This window comes from Gossypium arboreum, chromosome 11 (genome assembly GCF_025698485.1).
Source record: "Gossypium arboreum isolate Shixiya-1 chromosome 11, ASM2569848v2, whole genome shotgun sequence".
Lineage (NCBI taxonomy): Eukaryota > Viridiplantae > Streptophyta > Magnoliopsida > Malvales > Malvaceae > Gossypium > Gossypium arboreum.
Genome location: NC_069080.1, coordinates 124,704,817 through 124,731,047, shown reverse-complemented (window position 1 = coordinate 124,731,047; position 26,231 = coordinate 124,704,817). Strand labels below are relative to the sequence as shown.

At 35.8% G+C, this 26,231-nt stretch overlaps 1 pseudogene; it reads left to right on the top strand.

Annotated features, from left to right (window-relative positions):
* The first annotated feature begins 17,715 nt into the window (after positions 1 to 17,715).
* Positions 17,716 to 24,409, top strand: LOC108471828 ((+)-delta-cadinene synthase isozyme XC14-like; annotated as a pseudogene).
* Positions 24,410 to 26,231: the final 1,822 nt, after the last annotated feature.

The following is a 26,231-nucleotide window of genomic DNA, read 5'->3' as shown; positions in this document are numbered from 1 at the left end:
TTTTACTCGACGCATATAATCGCGTTTTTTAAAAATAAAACAAGTTTCGTATTTAGACAATTCGAGAAAATTGCGCCCTAACTTACTGGGTTTCGGTTTTCCTCGTTTAAATCTAAATAACAATATAATCCTCTTAAATCGCAATACGAAAAAAACACTTATTTTCAGAAGTACGAGGTGTCGTGCCCTAACTTACTAGGTACGACATTTTGTCACCTCGAAATAGGAATTTGTTTTAAAACAAAGGCATTATTCGGTGTTTGAGAATTCGGGAAAACGTACCCTAACTTACTGGGTTTCGATTTTTCTCGTTTACTCTAAATAATCGAATACCCTTCTAACAAATTAAAATATGTAAGTTTTATATAAAAGGCAAGCTCGCTCTCAAAAATTCAAGATGTCGTGTCCTAACTCACTGGATGTGACATTTCATATTTTGAGACGAGAAGGTCTTTAACACTTGAACTTTTTTATAAAAAAGGGATCGTATTTCAAAAGTCTTTCAAGTTTTTTTTAAATCTTCGACACTAAGACACTAATTAATCAAGTAGGTACCAATTTTGGACGTATCGAGGGTGCTAATCCTTCTTTGTGCGTAACCGACTCCCGAGCTCAATTTCTAATATTCGTGGACCAAAACTTATCGTTTTAATAAATCTTAATTTTTTATTAAAATGATTAATTCAAGGTGATCCGATCACACCTCATTAAAAAGGATTGGTGGTGACTCCCTGTTTTTTTGTTTTCATTTTCAAAATCCAAGTCAATTCCTGTTTTTCAAAAAGAATGGTTACGACAGCTTGGCAACTCCACTTGGGACCGAATAAGAGAGTCAAGCCATAAGTTGATTAACTCTTGTCTTTTTGTCAAAAATTGAAAATTTGATTTTGATATACGATCCCTTCATTGCATTTCACCCATTTTTCCTGCAGTTTTCATCATTTTATTCCTATTTTCTTTAATCGCTTCGAGTTGTTATACATATATCCTCGCATATTGCATTGCATGGCCGCTGTGGTCATACCCCTTTAAGTGGGAGTGAGAAACTACTCCTTCGTGAGGTTTTCACCTCTGTGCAGGATAGTTGATCGCTTTCGGGATACATCCGTACCTATGTGTTCGTGAGATTTTCATCTCCGTGCAGCCATAGGGAAATGTATTCCCCTGAACTGAACTCAGTCTGTATGAGCCTATAATGGGTGAAGATTGAGGAATCTGCTGGTTCAGGTACCCTTATTCTAGAACCAAACCCCATGTAGCGAGCCTTAAGAACCCACCCTAGGTAGAGCCACTCCGAAACCCTAGTGGTTACCTAAGCAAGTGCTATATTTATTATTCTTTGTTTGCTTTAAACTTTGTATAAATTACTGACTTGCTTTGTTTTACTTTTATTGTATTTGCATGGCATTTTCATCATAAAAGGTATTGATTCGTATTCGGTTCCTAAATAGATAGCTTATCATGGAAAAGGGGTTTTTTGATAAAGTAGAAGACAACGCGGCTGTCCGGATATGGGCTGAGACAACACAACAAAAGAAGGGTGACAGTCTTACCGGGGGGTACGTGTCAGAGTTATGGAACTTTACTCGGATCAGCGTAACTCAGAATAATCTCCAAGAGATGAAAGAAATTTGGGGACAGTGGGATGACGAGGTCAAACAGCTATTCTATTGTCATTACGGTGATTTACCTTATCTGCTCGATGTCAAGGTAGATGAACACCTGTTTCGAGCCCTTGCCCAATATTGGAATTCTGCTTACAGCTGCTTCACTTTCGGGAAAGTAGATTTGGTACCTACTATAGAAGAATACACGACCTTGCTCCATTGCCTAAAGATTTAGGTAGACAGAATTTATGCCAGACCTGCTAACGTCCCAGCATTTTCAAAAAAATTGATGAACATCACAGGGATGAGCGAACAGTGGGTGACAACTCGGATCAAACAAAAAGGAGATGGTAAATGCATTCCTTGGAGGAACCTGACGGAGCTAATCTTAGCGCACCCTGATGTGAAGAAAAGGGTAGATGTCTTCGCCTTGAGCATTTATGGACTGGTTATCTTCCCCAAAGCTTTGGGGAATGTAGACGAGGCTGTTTCTGACCTTTTTGACAGGCTTAGTAAAGGAACCACACCTGTACCCGCAATCTTAGCTGAAACTTTCATATCATTGAATGCTTGTCGAAGAGCGGGCGAAGGGAGATTTATTGGATGTGCACAGCTCTTGCTAGCTTGGTTCCATAGCCATTTTTGGAAAGTGGAAAAGGTCTCGTATCGTATCTTCTCCGAAAATTACTCTCCACTGAAAGAGTTGGTAGCTACACCGAGGAGAGATGATGTTTCCGAAGAAAATTGGATGATGGTTCTTCAAAACTTACAAGAGGAAGACATTGAATAGAGAGCCCCGTGGATGGTTCCTGATGAAATATTATACCGATGTGGAGATTTTGATTGGATTCCCTTGTTAGGAGTATGGGGAGCTGTCGGGTACGCACCTCTGCTTGCATTAAGACAGTACAGATCTAGATAATTTACACCACCTACATATGGGTTAGCTCAGTGTGTGTTCGCGTTCACAGGGAATAATTACAAAAAAAAAGTTCGCGAGATATCAAATGCTTGGAACCAGACTCGTAGAATGAAAAAATTTGCTACCAATCCCATGACTACTCCTGAGTACGACCGATGGTGGAATCAGAGACTTAACGACAACATCCCTACATCAGATCAAGGGAATCCTCAGTCGATAGAAGAGCACTTGAAAGTAATCCCCTCTGAGCTAGAAATCATCAGGCAAGATTTTGAGAGAAAGAGTCTAGAGTTAGAAAAAAGGATCGAGCAGTTGGAAGAAGAAAAGATGCAGCTAGGGTTAGATGTCAATGTCTAGAAACTAGAAGCTGAAAAACTCAGAAAAGGGAAAAACAAGGCTGAAGGGGACTTGGACAGTTTGAAAACAGACTATAAAAAGCTGCGCAGATCAATGAGAACTGCTGGGTTAGGAAAAACATCCGAACAGTGGTGACATAAAGTTAAAGAAGAACAAAGCAAAGCCAACCAGTGGGAAGAAAAAATTTTGCGATGCTCAAGATCGAGAAGATGCTCTGAAAAGAAGTTTGGTAGAAAGCCAGAATGAGAAAGAAGGGTTAAAGACTCGGGTATCAGGGTTAGAGAGGTCATTGCATCAGTATCACTTGCGTAACTCTGCAATCAAGTTGAAAGCTAGTCAGAACAGAATCGAAGAATTAAAAGAGAATATAGAAGAACTCAAAATAGCGCTGCAAAATCGTGAACTTCAGATAGAACTTCTCGAGGTAAATAACGAGTGATGGAAGGAGCAACTTCATCAATCTCAATACCAAGTCAGGAGTAGGGACTATGTCATGGGCGAAGCTTCGACTCAAGTGCGAGAAGTGGCTGACCACTTGCAAACATTAGTAGTACAAGCCGATGTGCTGAGTTTAAAATACGAGTCAGAATCGGACCGAGGCCGAAAGCTAGCTTGGCTTCTTAGGCAGGTCAAGGCCTTAAGTATCAGGGCCAAGCCTTATATGTAATCTATTTTATGTAAAGAAACTTGTTTTCTAGAAAAGCTACTCTAATGAAATCAAATTGAAATCAACGCTTTTTTGCATTCATTACATTCATGCATCGGCATTGCATCACACGCACTAAAACTCACAAAAAACCCTAAAAATCGTGACAGTTACCCTGGAACATCATTACGGTACAAGAGGGAAAACAAAAGCAATGGATCAAAGGTTAGAGAGATTGGAACAAATGCAAAAAGAGATGCAGGATCAGCTACAAACACGTATGCAAGAACAGCTGGCCAAAATCCAGCCAGATGCTGGAGTCCCAAAGGAGTATGATGGATCAATTAACGCGTCTATTGGCTGGTGGATTAGAAAAAGGGAAAAGCCCCATGATCAATGCTGGAGATGACAACGAAGATCCCGTCTACCCTCCGGGGTTTGTCCCAGTGGACATTCAAACACAATCTGATGTGTACCCAAGAAGGACATCAGTCACAATCAGGCCTCAACCATTTCAAGCCAGTGTCTCGGTACAGGTAAATTATCAAACTGGTTCAGGCTCCAATCCGGGAGATAACCCAACTAACCCTGTTGTCTTCAATCTCGATGAAGTTACTGAAATAGAAAAGATAAGGGTAGAGCTCCCAAAAGAACTTGAAGAAAGGTGTAGATGGTTGGAAGAAAAATTTAAAGAAATGGAAAGCACTCGTGGTGGAATCGATGCTAAGGAATTAAGTTTGGTTCCGGACCTGGTACTCCCTCCCAAGTTCAAAACTCTAGAATTTGAGAAGTACAATGGGACTAGATGTCCCGAAGCTCACATCACTATGTTCTGCAGACGAATGGCAGGCTATGTCAATAATGACCAACTATTGATCCACTGTTTCCAGAAAAGTCTGGTTGGGGCCGCTTCTAGGTGGTACAACCAACTGATTCGTAACCAGATCAGTTCATGGAGGGATTTAGCACAGGCTTTCATGAAGCAGTACAGTCACGTGACAGCATGGCTCTTTATAGAGTCACGTTACAGAACATGGAGAAGAAACAAAATGAGAGTTTCAGGTAATACGCCCAAAGATGGAGAGAGGTAGCAACGCAAGTTCAACCACCTCTTCTGGAGAAAGAAACGACCATGCTCTTTATTAATACGCTGAAGGCTCCATTCATCAACCACATGCTAGGGAGTGCTACTAAAAGCTTCTCAGACATAGTAATGTCTGGAGAAATGATAGAGAACGCGATAAGATGTGGAAGGATTGAAGCAGGGAAAGTGCTAAGAAATCAGCCTCGAGAAGGAAAGAGAATGATGTGAACAACACGAATATGTATAATAAGCCAGTCACTATGACCCAACCAAGGATGGTGACTACAAGCCATCAGGGCTTCGCAAGACGAGATTTCAACCCAAGGCCTAACACGGAAAGAGTCCAGTTTACACCTATCCCGATGTCCTACAAGGAATTGTATCAGAGCTTATTTGATGCCCATGTAGTGTCGCCCTTCTATCTAAAGCCAATACAACCCCCATTCCCCAAATGGTATGACGCAAACGCCCAATGCGAATACCATACAGGAGCCACAGGGCACTCGATAGAAAACTGCACCACTTTCAAGCAGCTGGTTGAAAGACTCATCAACATGGGCATCGTGAAATTTGATGATACACCTAGTGCAGAAAACCCATTACCTAATCATGGGGATAAGGGTATAAATGCTATAATCGAGAGTTCAGGAAAGGAAATTAAGATGAATGTTGCAGAAGTGAATACTCCACTAAAAGAAGTATGGAAGAAAATGGTGGAAAAAGGGTTGGTAACACAGAATTCAGGGGACAGACACCAAGGAGCAAAGAGTTATTGTAAGTTCCATAATCAAGAGAACCATGAGATTCAAAAATGCAGCGAATTCAAGGCTCTAGTACAAGGATTAATGGATAATAAGGAGCTAGAATTCTTTGAGTATGTTAGGAACCCAAAAGGAACAGATGTGTGTGCTTTAGAAGAAGGGTCGACGAGGAATGCTTGTAAAATTAACCACCCATTGGTTATCATATCATGTCTAAGAACTAATGAAGACGGGACACAAGTTGCACCAAAAGTTGTGAGCCAGAAGCCCGTTGCTTTCCCTTATAAAGATAGCAAAAGGGTACCATGGAATTATAGCTGCAATGTGACGATCCCGGGAAAGAAAAGCCCCGCTAGTACTTCCCAAGAAAACCAAGATGTAGGTTTTTTTACACGCAGTGGGAGACGTTATGTTCCCGAGGGTACAAGAACCAAAATTGCCAAAGAAAAGGTCCCAATAGTTGAGCAAAGGAAAGAAAAGGCGGTCGAGTTCAAATCGCCAGTCAATGAGTCTGTAACCGAGAATGAAGCTAGGAAATTCTTAAAATTTTTAAAATACAGTGAGTACAGCATCGTTGAACAGCTACATAAGCAACCGGCTCGCATTTCAGTGCTAGCTTTACTTTTGAGCTCAGAAACGCATCGGAGCGCGTTAATAAAAGTGCTGAACGAGACATATGTCGCGCATGGCATCTCTGTCAACAAACTGGACCGTCTGGTCAACTATATCAGCGCCGAAAATTTTATTTTTTTAATGACAACGAAATACCACTAGGAGGTATAGGGTCCACAAAGGCCCTGCACATTACCACTCATTGCAAGGGATACACATTACCAGGGCTATTGATCGATAATGGATCGGCACTAAACGTCTTACCCCTATCCACACTGAATAGGTTGCCCGTGGATAGTTCCCATATGACGACATGCCAAAATGTAGTAAGGGCGTTTGACGATACTGAAAGGAAAGTAATGGGGAGGATTGAATTACCCCTTCAAATCGGTCCTAGCACGTATGAGGTAGATTTCTTAGTAATGGACATCAAACCCTCTTACAATTGCCTATTAGGAAGACCATGGATCCACTCGGCAGGGGTAGTGCCATCATCATTACATCAGAAGCTCAAACTTATAACGGAAGGTCGATTGGTGACTATAAATGCGGAAGAAGACATCATTGCATCTGTTACCAGCAATGCACCATATGTGAGGACAGATGATGAAGCCATAGAATGTTCTTTTCGATCGTTGAAATTTGTAAATGCGACCTTTGTTGTCGAAGGAAATAAAGTCCCGACATTTCAGACTTTCCAAAACCACAAGAATGGGACTACAACTGATGGTTGGGAAAGGAGCTTTGCCAGGGAAAGGACTTGGAAGAAGCCTACAATGAAGGGTCAAAGTACCTATGCTCACGGACAAACGGGACCCCTTTGGTTTAGGATTCAAGCCAGATGCAAGACAAAAGAAAGAGGAGCAAGAGAAGAAACAAGAAAGGAGAAGAGCGCGTTTAAACGGGGAAGAGGTTAAATTGAAGCCAATGACCTTTCCCCATATATCCAGAACATTCGTGTCGGGAGGAACTATTTATGCCAAAGGAAGATCAACGGGCAAAGAGTCCGCTGAAGAAATGTTGGAAAGCTTAAGCATTAATGCCACATTCGTAGAAGGAACTGGAGAAGAGAATGGGGTGGGCATTCGCCCTTATGAGCCAGAAAGTGTCTTGAATAATTGGACTGCGGAAGAGATTCCTGTAGTCTTTAAAACTAACACAGAGTAATGCCCAAAACATGCTTATTACCCTAGGCCTAGGAGTAATAAGTGTCTTTTTGTGAAATAGGCCTATGTTCAAAGTCATTATTTCAATGAAATGCATCCTTTTGTCTTATTCAGTGCAAATATTCTTTTATTCTTTCATTCATAATCATACCATACATACTATTGTTCTTAGATTCTTTTGTTCTTTGCATCTTCCTTTATGCCTAAAACAGGTCTCCAGATATCAATGATGTGAGCGACCTTGCTACTAATTCGGAGTCTCCTTTTGAGCGCGATATGTGTCTAGAAGAATCCGAGGACTTTGAAGATGATAGAGATTGTAACTTATCCCCCGATTTGTTAAGAATGGTAGAACAAGATGAGAACCAGATTTTACCTCACAAAGAGTCAGTAGAATTCGTGAACTTGGGAGATGAACTAGAAAGGAGAGAAGTAAAGATCGGAGCTTGCATCACCACAGAGACAAAGCGGGACCTTATTGAGTTACTCCAAGAGTTTAAGGATGTCTTTGCATGGTCATATCAGGATATGCCTGGGCTAAGTACTGAGATTGTGGTACACAGGCTCCCCATCAAAGAAGAATGCAAGCCAGTTCAGCAAAAGCTTCGAAGGATGCAGCCCGATGTTCTATTGAAAATAAAAGAGGAGGTCAAGAAGTAATTTGATGCAGGCTTCTTACAAGTAGTTAAGTACTCGGAATGGGTAGCCAACATCGTCCCCATCCCTAAAAAAGATGGAAAGGTACGGATGTGTGTAGACTACAGAGACTTAAACAAAGCCAGCCCGAAAGATAATTTCCCGTTGCCTCATATTGACACTTTAGTGGATAACACGGTAGGCTACTCACTCTTCTCCTTCATGGATGGTTTCTCGGGGTATAATTAGATCAAGATGCATCCTGGAGACATGAATAAAACCACATTCGTGACTATGTGGGGAACCTTTTGCTATAAGGTGATGCCGTTCAGATTGAAAAATGTGGGAGCAACATATCAGAGAGCTATGGTAACCCTATTCCATGATATGATGCATAAAGAAATTGAAGTCTATGTCGACGACATGATCACCAAATCTCAAACTGAAAAAGAGAATGTGCAAGTCTTGAGGAAATTATTTTTTAGGTTGAGGAAATTCCAGCTGAAACTCAATCCAGCGAAGTGTACCTTCGGGGCCAAGTCTGGAAAACTGCTAGGATTTGTGGTCAGTGAAAAAGAGATTGAGTTTGACCTAGATAAAGTTAAAGCCATACAAGAGTTACCTCCACCGCGTACTCAAAAGGGAGTTCGGGGATTTCTAGGAAGATTAAATTACATCGCTCGGTTTATTTCACAACTAACCGAGAAATGTGACCCCATATTCCGTCTCCTTAAGAAACACAACCCTGGTGTTTGGGACGAGGAATGCCAGAAGACGTTCGACAAAGTTAAGCAATATTTATCTAATGCTCCAGTGTTGACATCACCTAGTCCAGATAGGCCACTGATACTATATTTGACGGTATTTGAAAATTCTATGGGATGCGTACTTGGCCAACACGATGAATCAGGAAGGAAAGAAAGAGCGATATATTACCTCAGTAAAAAGTTTACTGAGTGTGAGACGAGATACTCGTTCATTGAAAAGTTGTGTTGTGCCTTAATCTGGACAACCCGAAGATTGAGACAATACATGTTGTACCATACAACTTGGCTGATTTCTAAACTAGATCCTCTGAAGTACTTGATGGAATCAACTACTTTAAATGGAAGAATGGCCCGATGGCAAATTCTACTTTCTGAATTTGATATCGTCTATGTAAATCAGAAAGCTGTAAAAGGGAGTGCAATAGCGGATTTCCTAGCCAGTAGAGCTCTAGAAGACTACGAGCCTCTGAACTTTAATTTCCCAAATGAAGATTTGATGTACGTGGCGACCACCGAAGAAAACCCTCAAGAAGGTCATCCTTGGAAGCTAAACTTGACAGAGCATCAAATCTTTGGGGTAACGGAATCAAGGCGATTCGTGTCCCCGAACGGAGATCATTATCCATTCACTAGTAAATTGGATTTTGACCGCACGAACAATATGGCGTAATCTGAAGCATGCATCATGGGAATACGTGCAGCCATAGAACGTAAAATCAAGGTGTTAGAGGTATATGGAGATTCTGCCCTAGTGATTTATCAACTCAAAGGTGAATGGGAGACAAGAGACCCCAAATTGATCAATTACCGGAAGTTGATCCTTGAGTTAATTAAAGAGTTTGATGATATTGTCTTCTACTACCTCCCACGAGAAGAAAATCAGATGGCTGACGACCTAGCAACTTTAGCTTCTATGATCAAGGTGAACCAACTAAAAGATGTGAAACCAATCCAAATGAGCATTTACGAGGCCCCGACTCATTGTTACAACCTTGAAGAAGAAGAGGAAAATGATGATCACCCTTGGTACCACGATATCCTACGATATATGAAGAATCGTGAGTACCCCGACCAAGCTACTGAGAACTACAAGAGAACGTTGAGAAGACTGGCCAGTGACTATGTCTTAGATGGGGAGATCCTATACAAAAGAAGGAAGGATCAGGTACTATTAAGATGTGTAGACGCCATTGAGGCTAAGAAAATCTTGGAAGAAGTCCACGAGGGCATCTGCGGGACACACGCTAACGGTTTTACAATGGCCAGGCAAATTATGAGGTCCGGTTATTATTGGTCCACCATGAAAGGAGACTGTATTAACTACGCCAAAAGATGTTATAAGTGCCAAATCTATGGAGACAAGATTCATGTACCTCCCTCACCTCTGCATGTCATGACTTCGCCATGGCCTTTCTCGATATGGGGCATGGATGTGATTGGGCCAATTTCGCCAAAAGCTTGAAATGGGCATAGTTTCATCTTTGTGGTCATCGATTATTTCACCAAATGGGTGGAGGTCGCTTCATATGCCAATGTCACTAAATCAGCAGTTAGCAAGTTCCTGAAAAAAGAAATCATCTGTCGATATGGAATGCCGAAAAGGATCATATCTGACAACGCATTGAATTTGAACAACAGCACGATAGCGGATATCTGCAGTCAGTTCAAGATCAGACACCACAACTCATCACCGTATCGCCTGAAGATGAACGGTGCAGTCGAAGCAGCCAATAAAAACATCAAGAAGATTGTAGGAAAGATGACAGAAACTTACAAAGATTGGCATGAGAAGCTACCATTCGCCCTCTATGCCTATCGAACGTCTATCAGAACTTCTACTAGGGCAACGCCTTTCTCATTAGTCTATGGAATAGAGGCAGTTTTACCTATCGAGGTCGAGATTCCTTCCCTTAGAGTTTTGTCAGGAGTAAAGTTGGATGAAGCAGAATGGATCCAGTCCCGATACGATCAGTTGAATTTGATTGAAGAAAAGAGGCTACGGGCTATTCGCCATGGTCAGATGTACCAAAAGCGAATGATACAAGTTTACAACAAAAAGGTTCGTCCCAGAGAGTTCCACGAGGGAGACTAAGTACTGAAAAAGATCCTGCCCATACAAAAGGACTCTAGAGGAAAATGGATGCCGAATTGGGAAAGACCTTATGTGGTGAAGAAAGCCTTTTCTGGCGGAGCATTGATATTGGCCGAAATGGATGGCAAGACTTTACCCAATCCTGTGAATTCAGATTCAGTTAAGAAATACTTCGCCTAAACACAAAAAAAAAAAGAAGAAAGAGAGGCCAGGGTGAAAACTCGCAAAGAGCACCTTGAGACCAAAGGGATTTTGAATTGAAAACCTGTGAAGGGCAATTCAAATTTTGATCAAAGGTGGGGCATGCGATGGTCTTATGATACCTAAATTAACAAGGAGGAGGGATGTTACATTTTAGGGAATCTGCAAGAGTCCTCTAGATCCCCTAAGCACATATTAGGCAAAAAGGGAGTCCTGAAGAAGTTCGTGCAAAGAAGCTAACACTGTGATATCTGGGGCACCTATTCCCTTTTATTCATTTTGTATTCCAGCAATGTTTGTTGACTGTGATTAATATATTCCCTTCAAATGTTATTTCTGATAAATTTCAGTTTTATCATTGTTATGATCTTTTTCAAGCATTTTGCATTGAAATGATGATTAATGGATTAAAACTATTCTCACAAAAAGAGTTCTGCATATTACTCTGAAAGTTTCTAAATAGTACAGGAACCTGAAACAGGACTATTTTTTAGAACTAACCAAACTCAAAGATTGGAAGCATCTGAGAAGAAAGAGTTTAAATTGGGACTACCTCTTTGGGTTTTCTGTTCAAAATTTGAGTTGAACAAGAAGACAGGGTACCATTTCAGTGAAGGAACCTTGATGAACAAAGAGCAATGGCAACCTAAACAGGGATTCACGCTCACAACATGCTGCACTCATAGATCATTCATAAGTGCATCTAATTAAGAACATTTGATTCATTTTGATCATAACATCCTAATTCTTTGACATAAGCATAAACACATGGAACTGATTCTACAGGTCATGTCCCTAGAATCAGTGAATTCACAGATCTTACCCCATAAGCAGTAGGGAAATAGATCGAAGGCAGCAAGCATTAACCCCCTAAGCAGTAGGGTAACAAGCTGAAGTTCATAGATCTTATCACCCTAAGCAGTAGGGAAACAGATCGAAGATAATGAGCTTTAACCCCCTAAGCAGTAGGGTAACAAGCCAAATTTACAGACCTTAACCCCCTAAGTAGTAGGGTAATAGGCTAAAAATTACAGATCTTGTCTCCCTGAAGTTGTAGTGAAACAGATCGAATCCAACGAATCTTGTCTTCCTGAAGTTGCAGTGAAGCAGATTGAAGATTTACAGATCTTACCCTCTAAGCAGTAGGGAAACAGATCGAAGGTAATGAGCTTCAACCCCCTGAGCAGTAGGGTAACAAGCTGGAGTTTATAGATCTTATCGCCCTAAGCAGTAAGGAAGCAGATCAGAAGGCAGTGAATCTTGCCCTCCTGAAGTTGCAGTGAAGCAGATTCAAACTACCAAATTTTAACCCCCTAAGCAGTAGGGTAATAGGCTGAAAATTACAAATCCCGTCTCCCTGAAGTTGCAGTGGAACAGATCAAATCCAGCAAATCTGTCTTCTTGAAGCCTCAGTGGAGCCGACTGAAGTTACAAGTCTCATCTCCTTGAAGTCGCAGTGGAGCAGACTAAATGCACAGACCTTAAACCCCTAAGCAGTGGGGTAACAAATTGAATTCAAAGGGCTTTAACCCCCTAAGCAGTAGGGTAACAAGCTGAATTTGCAGATCTTATCACCCTAAGCAGTAGGGAAACATATCAAAGAAGATGGGCCTTAACCACCTAAGCAGTAGGGTAATAGGCTAAAAATCACAGATCTTGCCTCCCTGAGGTTGCAGTGGAGTAGATCAAATACATCAAATTTTGCCTCCTCGAATGCAGTGAAGCAGATTCAAACCACCAAGCTTTAACCCCCTAAGCAGTAGGGTAACAAGCTGAAGTTTATAGATATTATTGCCCTAAGCAATAGGGTAACAAGCCAAATTTTCAAACCTTAAACCCCTAAGCAGTAGGGTAACAGGTTGAAAATCAAATATCTTCTCCCTGAAATGGCGTTGGAGCAGCTAAAAGCCACAGCAGATCTCCTTGAAGTTTCAGTGGATTAAGCGAAGCTACAGCAGGTCTCCTTGAAGTTTCAGTAGAATTGATTGAAGTCACATGTCTTATCTCCATGGAGTTGCAGTGGAGCAGATCAAAACAAACCTTACCTTCTTGAACCCTAATCCCACCTACTCCACCACCCTTGTTGGCCACCCACCTTGGCCACCTACTCCACTACCCTTGTTGGCCCCCACCTTGGCCACCTACACCACTATGCCACCACTCCACTTGCACTTACAAAAGGAAGAGAAAAGAAAGATAATATAAAATAAATCATGTAACAAGGCTATAAAAGCCATCAAAACACAATGTAAAAGGACTTTTTTTCATGAATACGAAGGAGGGACATTGAATAAAAACAGCAGCAATTCAAAGCAAAAAGAACAACGAAAGCAATTGAAATAGAAAGGAGGTTCAAAATCGGGCTAAGGTTTTCTTTTCTTTTCTTCTTCTTCTTTTTTTTTTTTAATTTTTTGAATCTATCTTTTCCTATACAATATATTAGATTATATCAAAAAAATATTTAAAAAAATATAAAAAAAATGTACCATTTATATTTTTCGGCCACCGTGTGCGATTGCCTGCGACGGCGGCGACGGCGGTGACGGCGGTGGTCACGGTGGCGACCGGACTGAAACCTCGCCGGAGCAATGGCCATACCCGTGCGACCCGACCCGCCTTACCTGAGATCCGCGCGTTTTTGCTATAGTGGATTATTTGCTAAATAAGTCCTTCCACTTTTAATTCAGTTTGCAATCATTTTTTGTTTATCTAAATTTGTACTTAATAATTTGTTTCAGTCCTTAATTTAATCCCTTTTATTATTTAGCTATTTTACTGTTAAATTAGTTAATTTCATTATTTTTGTTATTATTTGCGCTATTATCGTATTTTTCATGTATATATTATATTGTTGTTATTATTACTATTATTAAATATTCTTATTATTACTATGATTTTTATTCCTTTTATTATTGTTTATTATCAATATTTATTATTATTGCTATTATTGCTATTATATCTTAATTTATATTCGTCTTGTCTAATTTTATTTCTCTCTTTATATTTATGTTTATATTTTATGTATTATACCTATCTTTATATTCACGCATGAACATTACTATTCTACTATTGCTGTTTTTTTATTATCTTCATTGGCATTTTTACTTATTATCATTTTGTATCTTTATTAACATTATTACTATTATTATTTCACTATCATGTTTTTCTTATCACAATTTTTATTATTTTATTGTTACAACTTAACGTGCTATTATTACTATTATTTTTATTTGTTATTACCATTATTGTTATTGTAATTATATCTATATGTATTTTGTTAATACCATTTATTACTATTTTATGCTTTTTATTTATTATAAGTTTGTTTACTTACTCATATGCTTATTTGCTTACCCCCGATTTAAAATCCAATTTATACTATAATTTGCTTTGTTGTTTCCTTTATCGTTGTATTTTTATTTCGTTTTGTTCTCATTATCATTATTTCATTATGTTTATTTGTTTATTCTTATATGTCTCAATATATCTGCAAATCCATATTATTTTGTCATTATAATTGTTGTTTATATCACTACCTTTGTTATTATTATGCATGTTAATACTGCAACTCGTTTCTTATTTCACCATGCGTTTATGATTACATTGGTCTTTTACTCGACGCACATAATCGCGTTTTTTAAAAATAAAACAAGTTTCGTATTTAGACAATTCGAGAAAATTGCGCCCTAACTTACTGGGTTTCGATTTTCCTCGTTTAAATCTAAATAACGATATAATCCTCTTAAATCGCAATACGAAAAAAACACTTATTTTCGGAAGTATGAGGTGTTGTGCCCTAATTTACTGGGTACGACATTTTGTCACCTCAAAATATGAATTTGTATTAAAACAAAGGCAATATTCAGTGTTTGAGAATTTTGGAAAACGTACCCTAACTTACTGGGTTTCGATTTTTCTCGTATACTCTAAATAACCGAATACCCTTCTAACAAATTAAAATACGTAAGTTTTATATAAAAGGCAAGCTCGCTCTCAAAAATTCAAGGTCGTGTCCTAACTCACTGGATGTGACATTTCATATTTTGAGACGAGAAGGTCTTTAACACTTGAACTTTTTTATAAAAAAGGGATCGTATTTCAAAAGTCTTTCAAGTTTTTTTAAATCTTCGACACTAAGACACTAATTAATCAACTAGGTACCAATTTTGGACGTATCGAGGGTGCTAATCCTTCCTCGTGCGTAACCGACTCCCGAGCTCAATTTCTGATTTTCGTGGACCAAAACTTATCGTTTTGATAAATCTTAATTTTTTATTAAAATGATTAATTTAAGGTGATCCGATCACACCTCATTAAAAAGGATTGGTGGCGACTCCCCGTTTTTTTGTTTTCATTTTCAAAACCCAAGTCGATTCCCGTTTTTCAAATAAATGGTTACGACAAAGACAATATCTATTAAATATTTCTCTTATTGATAAACAATCCTATAACAAACGCTTAAGATTTAATCTATTAATAGCATGCATTAAGAATGAAAGTGACTCAATTCTAATCAACAAGCGCAAAATCAACTTTTATTTAAGTTACATCGCATGCCCACATATCATGGAATGCATATCTCCTTCAAACCCACCTATGTTGTTTGTCACATGTATTAGAATAAATTAAACAAATACATATTTTACCATTTTAATTGACAATGCAAGCATTTGAAGCAATTGAATACGGTACCAATCTTCAACAATCCTGAATATTGTTAATTAAACCAGAAGGCATACAAATACTAAAGAACAATTAGATCTCACAAACTATTAGAATCAAACTTCGAAACTCCTTTGACTAGAAAAGAAGAGTTTAAAATTTCTTTAAAGAAATTAAAACACAAAATCAAGAGTAAAACTAAGGTGATTATGTCTAGGAATGTCCAAGTCTTAACCTAATAATGTCTATTTATAAATATATATATATATATATATATATATATTAGAGAAGATACAAAAGTACCTTTAATTAAATAAAGCATAATTAAACTTTAAGTTTATTTTTCTCAATTTATTCACCTAAATCAATAATAAAAAAATATTTAAAAACTTAAAAAACATAATTTAAAAACAAAGTTATCACAAATAATTTAAAAATTACACAGTTAGAGTAAACCACCAAATGGTATAGTGGAAATAAATGTGGACGTTGGCTTTGGTGGGTGATTAATTGGTTACTTGTAGTTGAGTATTTTACATGCACTAGTATTGAATTTTGGCACTTAATTAATAGAATAGTATTCTCTCTTTCTTCTGCATTTGAATCTATAATATTTAGACATGTACTGAGATGATACAAACAAACGATTTTTTAATGATGTAGCTTTCTTCATTTAAAAAAATCATAAACTACATTGTTATTTTTATCTAATCAAAATGTTGGACAGTTTAACAAATTAAAAGAAAAAATAGTGAACCTCGGGATATGTTCCTATTTAAAATTTGTGGCTGAAAGTGGAATTTAGAACGGTAGCTTTTAAACTAGTTTGAAATGCAGGAGAAAGTGACGAAAGGCAGCTGTGACAATAGCGATCAGTTCTTTTCAAGGAAAGGGAAATCATGGGCTCAGGTTTTCTCATCAAACTTTAAAACACCGACGCTTAGCCGAAAATGGAAAAAAGAGAAAGAAAGAAAAAAAAAAACTAAACTGACACACAAATTCTTCTTTCATTAAGTCAAGTAAAAACATCGTATTGATTGTGTTTGTACGGTTTGGAGTATAACGTGTTAGTTGATAAAAAATGAATGTGAAAATAAAAATAAAAATAATTTTAATTATTTATTTTGGATTAGTTAAATAATATGCAAATTATGGAATGATTTTATTATTTAATTTATAGAATAATTCTATACTCGTTCATTTTAAGTTTGTTTAATGATAAATTTTATTAATGAAATTTATTAAGTTATTTTACATAATTAATAATTATTTTATATTTTAAAAATACTGTATATATCAAATCATTTTTAAAATAACAATAAATACAAAATAATACATTAAAATAGACGAATACAAAATATCTACATTAGTGTCCCTACACTCCAAACCCAAACATTTGATCACCATCCAAATCCAATGAATCATTGCTATGTTACGTTGCGTATCCAATTTCAATCCACAAAGCACTTCACTGTTCGTCACCTGCCACACAAAATACTTGAAGGCTATTATTATATCAACAACACTTGTCACTAATACTAACATTCATTAAGCCCAAACATCCTACAAAATTATTTTACCTATATTGCACCTCAATTTACCTCTAAAATTATAAGTAAATTTTTATTTTAATCATTTAATTTTTAAAAGTTACATTTAGTCACTAAATTATTCGAAATTTTTTATTTAAGACATTGAACTATTCAAAAAATTTTATTTAAGTTATGGGACTGTTAATTTTTATAAAAAAAAAGTCCGCCAGTGAGCTCCAAGCAACGATTTGGCGATTGGTACGGTAGATTAGTACCCATCGACAAGTAGAAGAATATATCTTAGATCCAAACCGATCTGACAATCAGTGTTGGAGATCAAAGAAAATAATTGTTTTAATTTTGGTTCGTAGATTTGTGATGTGATGTCTAAGGCTGTTCTATGAAAAAAACTAAACTATAAAAGAGAAGAGGAAAGAAAATTTTCGACTGGTGCAAGCAATGCAAGTAGAGAAATATAGCATCGATTTTAACAATCCATTGACTTAAATAAAAACTTTTGAATAATTTAGTGACCAAATTGAAAAGTTACCCATAATTTAGTAACTAATAGTGTAGTTTACCCTTTTTTCCACTATCCTTTTGAACCCCAAAGCTTGGGACAGTTTCTATATAAGTTTATTTGTAGCTTCAGTCTCACCATTCTATCCAACCTCCTCTACAAAATAGGAGATCTTTGGCCACACCATTTCATCACATTTCTAAAAAGATGTCTTCTCAAACATGTTCATCAAATCTTCCTTCTTCAACTCATGGATCCATGTCCAACCACAATCGTCCCTTAGCCAACTTTCATCCTTGCGTTTGGGGGAACACTTTCCTTTCATCTCCATCTAAAATGGTAAAGAATCTACATTGTACAATGAAGTCTTACATATAAATCTAAATTCGTTTTTTCATATCATATTTTCTCGTGTTTGAATTCCTTTTATGCCTTATATAGTATCATATCTAGTATTGTTGAATTTTTTTAATCTTTTTTTCTCACATTACAATTGTGCAGAAGGAAGATGCTATAATTCAACAACAACATGGAGAATTGAAAGAGGAAATAAGAAGGATGGTTAAGGTAGCCATGGATGATGACTTACTGCATAAATTGCGTTTGATTGATACAATCAAACGGTTAGGTGTGAGTTACCATTTTGAAAGAGAGATAGAAGAAGCATTGCACAACATTTATGAGCATGACTGCAACGATGACCAAACTCTCGAGGCTACTTCTCTTCAATTTCGATTACTTAGAGAAAATGGCTTTAGTTTTCAGTGTGGTGAGTCCATTCTCACTTATTTACCAAAATTATCTTTTAACACAGCTAAAAATTTTAGTGTGAGCTTAGAGTTGACGTTGACTTTTCCGAAACTAAAAAAGATAAGCAGAACAGCAATATCTAAAATAGACGGGAAAAACAAGCACCCCCAATCGAAAAAAGAAAATAGAATAAAAGAACACTCCAACCATGATTGCCCCGAAAAGCTCCATCAATCAAATAAAATGTCAACATGCTTATTTTTAATAAATATAAGTTATTAGTAATTATTAAAAACAAAGGCAGGATGATAAATAAAAAGCATAATGATAAATTTAATCCTTAGTATTTGTATCTTTTATTGATTTAATTTTTATTCTTTTTTGAGTTAAAATTGGTTATTATCTTTTTTTAAAAGTCGAGTTTAACTAATAAATTTTAAAAAAAAAACCCTCAAATTATTATGTTTTCAATAGAAAATGATTAAAACGTTGAATTTTAAACATGCATTCTGCATGGCTTTCCACTTGTGCCTCATGATAATTTTTTTTAGTTTCGCATTGTTTTTATTTTTATATTTTTTAAATTATTTGTTAATGTGACATATATAACAAATAACGTCATGTCATTATGCCTGAATATAACAATGAAAAGTAATTTTCGTTAAAAATAAATTATAAATTTAATATGAGGAAAATTTTAATTGCAATCATTGTAATTTCATTAAAATATATTATGCATCTTGTTCGATTGTACAGACACATTCTACAAGTTCAAAGATGATGAAGGAAACTTTGACAAGTCCTTAACAAGTGATGTGAAAGGCTTACTAGAATTATATGAAGCAGCACATTTGCATGTGCATGGAGAAGATATACTGGAAGAAGCTCTTGGTTTCACCACCACTCATCTAGATTTAGCCAAAGCTGCAGGCACCATCGAATTTCCCCTTTCAGTCTTGGTCTCCCGTGCTCGAGACCGACCCATATGCAAATGCTTGCCAAGGTTGGAGGCTAGGCGATTCATAGTCATTTATAAAGATGATGGGTCACATGACAAAACGTTGTTGAAGTTTGCAGAGTTGGATTTCAACTTGTTACAGAATTTACATAAGGAAGAGCTAAGCAAAATCTCCAAGTAATAAATTACTCCTTCAACATTAATTAATACTTTAACCAAATTTTCAAGGATGAATAATTCATTAGTTATGGGTTTTGTTTCAGGTGGTGGAAAGATTTCGATTTCGCCAAAAAATTACCATTTATACGAAATAGATTGGTGAAAAGTTACTTTTGGATATTGAGAGTATACTTTGAGCCTCAATACTCTCTTGCCAGGGAGATATTAACTAAAGTAATGGCCATGTCATCAATTATGGATGACATTTATGACGCATATGGCACATTGGAAGAACTCCAACTCCTTACACATGCAATTCAGAGGTCAAACAATTTATATATATAAAATTATATTCCACACTTTCCAAGGATCGATTTTTTAAACCTAAAGTTTACTCCAATCCATTCATGATGAAATTGTAAAATTTTAATTGCTTCTCAGGTGGGATGCCGATTGTATAGATCAACTTCCAAAATACATGAAATTCTTTTACAAACCATTATTGGATGTTTATGAAGAAGTAGAGAAAGCGATGGCAAAAGAAGAAAAATCATATCGTGTTGAATACTCGAAAAACTCAGTAAATTCACACCTTATCTTATTTATTATTATTTTTGTGAAAAAAAATAATTGAGAAGCCATTTCACAGTAAATTCATTTATTGTTTGTTTAACATCCACATGATTTGCAAATTTAATAAACTTATACCTTAATTTAGAAGTGTTCATGACTTGTGCTGATCTGGGCGTTGTATTTTATTAATATAATCTATATATTTACTCATGCTAACTTGTCCTTGAACTTCAAATTTTTCACAATTCTATCCATACTTTCTAAAAAAAAAAATTAGAAAGAAAATTAATTTACGCTACTTTTAATTTAATATGTATTTTTAATAGTTATTTTTTGTAAATATTGGGGGTAGGGGATGGGAATAACACGGTTTGAACCCATATCAAACATGTATCTAACAAGAATTTTAATCACTGCTCCATACAATTCACGATAATATATTTCAACTGTTTACAACATAATATTATATTATTATAAAATTTAATTTTTATATGATATAAATTACATAATATACATAAAATAATAGAATACAATATAAAAAGTAAGTTGAGATAGACCGAGCTCAAGCCTTGCATATTAGTGTTTAAACCCTACTCATATTTTAAACAAAACTAATTTTATTGCCCACAATAATTTTTAAAACTAAATGCTTTTGTCTAAACCAAATTTCAAGCCGGGATGGATAAACTGATTTACCTCAATCCATGCTTATATCATTTTTGAAGAATAAAGGAATCAACCTACCTTGTAAACTTGGGGGAGATTCTAAAGGTGCATAGTAGAGATGCACATCTTCCCTTGATTCATTGAAAACCTCAAATTTTTAGGGTAAATGTGTATGGATCCGGACAACATTTTCTCAAAAGTGTCTTCATTATATGTATTTATAAAGAGAGAAAAAACTGTTAAATGCAATTACCTAAAAAAATGAGTCTCAATTAATTTATCCATTTTGTTAAATCCATTTTGTCCGCTGTTTTTCTGATTCTCTGTTGCTGTTCTGTTTTGTCTTTCACAACAGTTCAGTTAGACTGTAGCAAAAAAAAAAAACTCTAGACTTGGGCTGACGATTTTTTCTTTTTGTTTGGTTTCCATCTTATAGTTTAAACAATTATCTGAAGCTTACATGGTGGAGGCTAATTGGTGCCATGAAAACTATGTACCAACGATGGAGGAGTATATGAGGAACGTTTTAACTGCTGGTTATATCATGTTAACTCTCACATCTTTTATTGGAATGGGGGATTTGGTAACACCTAAGATTTTTAATTGGGCATCTACCAACCCTAAAATTATTGCTGTATCTTCCATTATTTGTCGTCTCATGGATGATTTCACACAAGGTATTTGTACAAGCCCAATTTTAGACCCAAATAAACATAACCCAACTACCCAAATAACTCCCAAATAACACCAGTCCCAAACTAACCAAAACCTAGCCCAAAACCCACTAAACAGATGAGCCCAAAACCTACTAAATCTAAAACCCAATAGCAGCCCAATTCAAACCCTAAAACAAAAAGAACCAAAAACCCTAGCTGCTGCCTCCCTGTCCCATCCTCCACCAACGCCTGCAAGCACCGCCACTGTGCCACCGCCCCACTTGCGCCTGCAACATTAAAAGAGGAGAATAGATAGATATTAAAAAAGGGGCATGTAAATGGCTATTTAAAAGCCAAATCAAGGACCATTTTACATTCGGTTCTTCTTGAAATGAAAAACATTATTAGATCTTAAAGAACACAAAACAAGTAACAGAGATTTCATCAACATCAAAAGCGAAAAAAATGAAGCCCAAGGAAGAAATCAAAACCAGAGATCGAAAGGTGTTTAAATTTTCTAAGTTTCAAATCGGTTCTTCTTTCTTTTTTTTCTTTTTTACTTTTCTTTTCCTGATTACATGGTTGTGCATATATATATTATTAAAATAAAGAGGAAAATAAAAAATAAAATAAAAAATACACCTTTCTCGAAACTCCGGCCACCGCGACGGCGTCCGCGGCGGAGGATGGTGGCTATTCGCCTGAGCCTAGACCGGACCAGGAGAACCTGCACAGAGAAAAAAGAAGCATTTTTTTGAAAAACAAAAGGGAAGAATGAAATTTTTTAAAAAAATTTTAGTTTATATAGAAGTATAAAACGACGTAGTTTTAAAGGGATTATTGAGACCTCAAAACGGCGCCGTTTGGCCCTCGACCCGCGCAGGCGACCCAACCCGCTAGGGGATCCGCGCGTTTTTGTCCTAATGGGATATTTTCTTAATAAGTCCCTCCGCTTTTTTCTGTTCTCGCAATTAAGTTTTTTATTTATTTCAATTATACCTTAAAATTTACTTTGGTTTCATTTTGGCCCCCATTTGAATGACGTCGTTTAGGAGGCCGGGGATTATTTCATTTTTGGGCCCTGTATGCTATTCGTGCCTTCAAATCGGTCCTTTTCTTCTTTGTATATTTTTGAATTGGCCCCAAATTCTTTTTTAAGTTCAACTTAGTCCCTAGTTTGGATATTTGACTCCTTTATTATTAAATTAATTAACTTTATTAATTTCTTGTATTATTATACTTTACTATTATAGTTATTATTATTTTCTTTTTACTTTCGTTACCACTTTATTATTATTACGTTATTGTTACTATTTTCCTTATTATTATCATTAAAGTTACATTTCCTTTTTATACTTATTTATTTGTATTATTATTTTTATATTACTATATCATTAATTTTATCTTTGTCATTATTACGTAGTTATTATTATTACTTTTATTGTTTGTTTTTTGTTTTATTACTAATATTATTATTAACATTGTTACTATTAAATATATTCACTACCATTATCTCTATTTACATATTATTATTATTTTTACTACACTATCATCATCCCGTTTTTTTACTCACTAATATTATTGATAAGAACATATTTTAATGTATTATTATTCTTATCATGATCATTATTATATTCATACTTGTATTCATTCTAACGTCATTTTATTATTATTCCTACTATTATTAGTATGGCATATATATATATACATATCCTTTTGTTATTATTTTTATATACAAACATTTTGAATATTATTACCCTCTTTTTGTTAAACTAATTAATTCCACATAGTCATTATATCATCTTTTACAACTGTTCATATTATTGCTTTCGACACTATCGCACCCGTCATTATGTTATTATTCATATTAATTTGCTTTTATGTTTACTATAAATCACGATTTTACTCAAAACATTAATAATTTTCTCACAAAAGCAAATATTCCGTATTTAGTAATTCGAGACAATCGTGCCCTAACTTACTGGATCTCGATTTGTCTCATTCAACCTAAATAAACGGAATATTCTTTTAAATATGAGTCTAAAAATGCTTATTTTCGGAGCTTCGAGGTGTGGTGCCCTAACTTACCAGGTATGACATTTTGATACCACGAAATAAGATCTTTTGCAAAATAAAGGCAATGTTCGGTGTTCGGAAATTCGAAGAAACATGCCCTAACTTACTGGGTTTCGATTTTCCTCGTTCACCCTAACTAATCGAATATCCTTTTAAAAGAAGTTCAAATACATCGATTTTAAATAAAAGGAAAGCTCATTCTCAAAAGTTCGAGATGCCGTATCCTAACTTACTGGATATGACGTATCGTAGCCTCGAGACGAGAATGTCTTTAACATTTTAATGTTTATTTTACAAAAGAGGGATCTTATTTCAAAGTCTTTCAAGTTCTCAATTTTCGACAATTAAGACACTAATTAATCAACTAGGTACCAATTTTGGGCGTAGCGAGGGTGCTAACCCTTCCTCGTGCGTAACTGACTCCCGAACTCATTTTCTAATTTTCGTAGACCAAAAAAAAATTATCGTTTTAGTAAATCTTAACTTTTATTAAAATGATTAATTTAAGGTGATCCGATCACACCTCATCAAAAAGGATTGGTGGCGACTCCCATTTTTCGTTTTCTTTTTCAAATCCAAGTCGATCCCCGTTTTCAAAAAAATGGTTACGACAGTATTTTTTCCCCTTGAATCTCACTAGAGTATATTCTATAACTTACATTTGATAAATAAGGCTAATGCATATTATATGTAGTTTGAGCAAGAGAGAGGGCATTGTGCATCAACTGTTGAATGCTACATGAGAGAATATGGAGTTTCAGAACAAGAAGCATGCATTGAATTGAAGAAGCAAGTCGAGAATGCTTGGAAAGATTTAAAACATGAGTTGATGTTTAGTGAGACATCCAAGGTTGTTCCGATGCCAGTTCTTATGCGAATTCTCAATCTCACAAGGTTCATCGATTTTCTTTACAAAGATGGAGAAGATCAGTACACACATGTTGGAAAGAATTCTAAAGATAGGATCACTTCTTTGCTCATTAATCCAATCTCACTCTCAACTTGAGGAATTAAGAATTACCTTATCTCATTATCCAATTTTTGTGTTTGGTTTCTAAGTGACTTTTGTTTGCGTCATGTTGTGTTTAAGGTGTTTTATAGATCTTGATATTTTAATAATCTATGGTATATCTCTGTGCTATTGGTATGTGTCATATTCTATTTAAGTTGTTATATAGATCCTAGCATCTCAATACTCTATGGTATGTGTTTATGTTACTTTTATGTATCATATTTTGTTTAAGGTGTTATTTAGTGCCTGAAACCTCAATAATTCTTTATATACGTTAGTGTTATTTTTTACATGTCCTATTGTATTTAAGGAGTTATATAGATCTTGGCACCTCAATATCTTTGTGTTACTTTTATGTGCAATTATGTTTAATAGGTTATGTAGCTCATGAATATGTCACTACATAATTTCATGATAGATGATTAAAACCCTCCACCTTTCTTTCCATCTCCAAAAGGCCACTCTTGTAACGCCCCAATTTTCGAGAATTCTGTGAATGTTGGCATAGGTTTAATTATGTTAGTGGGCCTCTAGAAGGCCCAAGCTTAAGATAGAACCCGACAATTTTAGTTAATTTTTGTTCCATAAGAAAAAGGGGGTGAAATTATGAAATAGGACCTATGTGAAAATGTTTGAAAATGCTATAGGCTAAATTGAAGTGACCAAATAAATAGGAGTGCAAAATAGGAGGATTTGCATGACAAACCTCCCATTTTACATGAAGTGGCCAGCCATCATGTTGTTGTAGACAAAATGTACACTTGATATCCATAATTTATGGTACAATTTGATACAAATTGATAATAGGTTAGGTAAATGTTCCATGATAATAGGTTAGGTAAATGTTCCATGATAATGGGTTAGGTAAATATTTCATGATAAGAATTTCATGTCTTTTGTATTAAAGAATTAAATGGATGAAATATGAAGTTTTATTAAAAGAAAAAGGGGTGAAAAGAACAAAGTTTTGTCCATCTTTGTTCATCATAGCTGAAAGTTAGAGAAGAGAAAGGAGTGGAGAAAGCTCTTGAGTATTCGATCATTAGGAGGAGGAAAATTGAAGGTAAGTTCTTGGTACCTTGCTTCTATTTTGAGGTTCATGAGTTCTTCTTGATTCTACCTTAACTCTTGAAGCATATTTTGGTTTTTAGTTGTGTTGTGAGCATTTAGTCATGAATTAAAATGAAGGAAATGGTTGTTGTTTCATGTTCTTTTGATGAAAAATGGAAGATAGGTGAAGTTGAGCCGAACAAATGAGCATGCATGTGCCTTAGATGCTAAGGGGAAAAATCGGCTAACATGTTGTGCTTTAAAATGATGAAATGGAGATTATACTTAAGTAAAATCATATATATGTGATGATTGATTGGTGATATACATGTTTAAACAACAAGCATGCAAGTTAGGTGCGAAAGAGTGATTTGGTAATAAATCTGCTTGGGACAGCAGCAGTAACGTGACTTTGGAAAATCACCATAAATTTTAGAAGATGAGTTAGAAGCTGCATAAATTATGTAATTAAAGCTTAATGAGTCTAGTTTCAAATGGAATAAACTAGAACATATTTTGAATTCTGTACAATGAGAAATTTGATTCGTAATGAAGAGTGGTCAGATTAGTCAAACAGTGAAACATGGGAAACTTTGAGAAAAATCTGGTATTGATTGGCTAAACCAAAAATTCTGAAAATTTTATTGATAGAAGATATATGAGTCTATTTTCAGGGAAAATTAACAGAACTTTATTTGGAGTTTCTTAGCTCCAGTTATAAATGATTTAGTGACTGTTGCTCAGGAAGACAGCTTGCAGTGAAATT